The following is a 375-nucleotide window of genomic DNA, read 5'->3' as shown; positions in this document are numbered from 1 at the left end:
CTTACAAAACATCGATTATGTCTCTGGAGACATTTTTACTCGAGAAATTCAAAATGGAGTACTTTGGTACTTGTAATTTAATTACTTGTGATTGGAGAAACACAATCATATGTTTTCAGTTCATGTCGCCAAAAGGAGGAAAAAAGTACTAATGAAAAGCTGCAGATTACATTTGAAAGTAGAATGAGAATATAGAAGTTTAATCTTCAAATCTGTGGTTGGTTTATCAGACTGATACCCCTTGCCGTTGTTTTTGGTTTGGTTTCTTTGTTAACTATTGATTGAAATCATACCAAATTGGGTTTATAGATTGCCAGTGACACAGAATAGATCTGATTACATTTTGGGAACAGTCAATCAAAGTTCAAATGTTTC

Source organism: Sphaeramia orbicularis, chromosome 10 (assembly GCF_902148855.1).
Source record: "Sphaeramia orbicularis chromosome 10, fSphaOr1.1, whole genome shotgun sequence".
Lineage (NCBI taxonomy): Eukaryota > Metazoa > Chordata > Actinopteri > Kurtiformes > Apogonidae > Sphaeramia > Sphaeramia orbicularis.
This window is presented reverse-complemented; position numbering follows the sequence as displayed.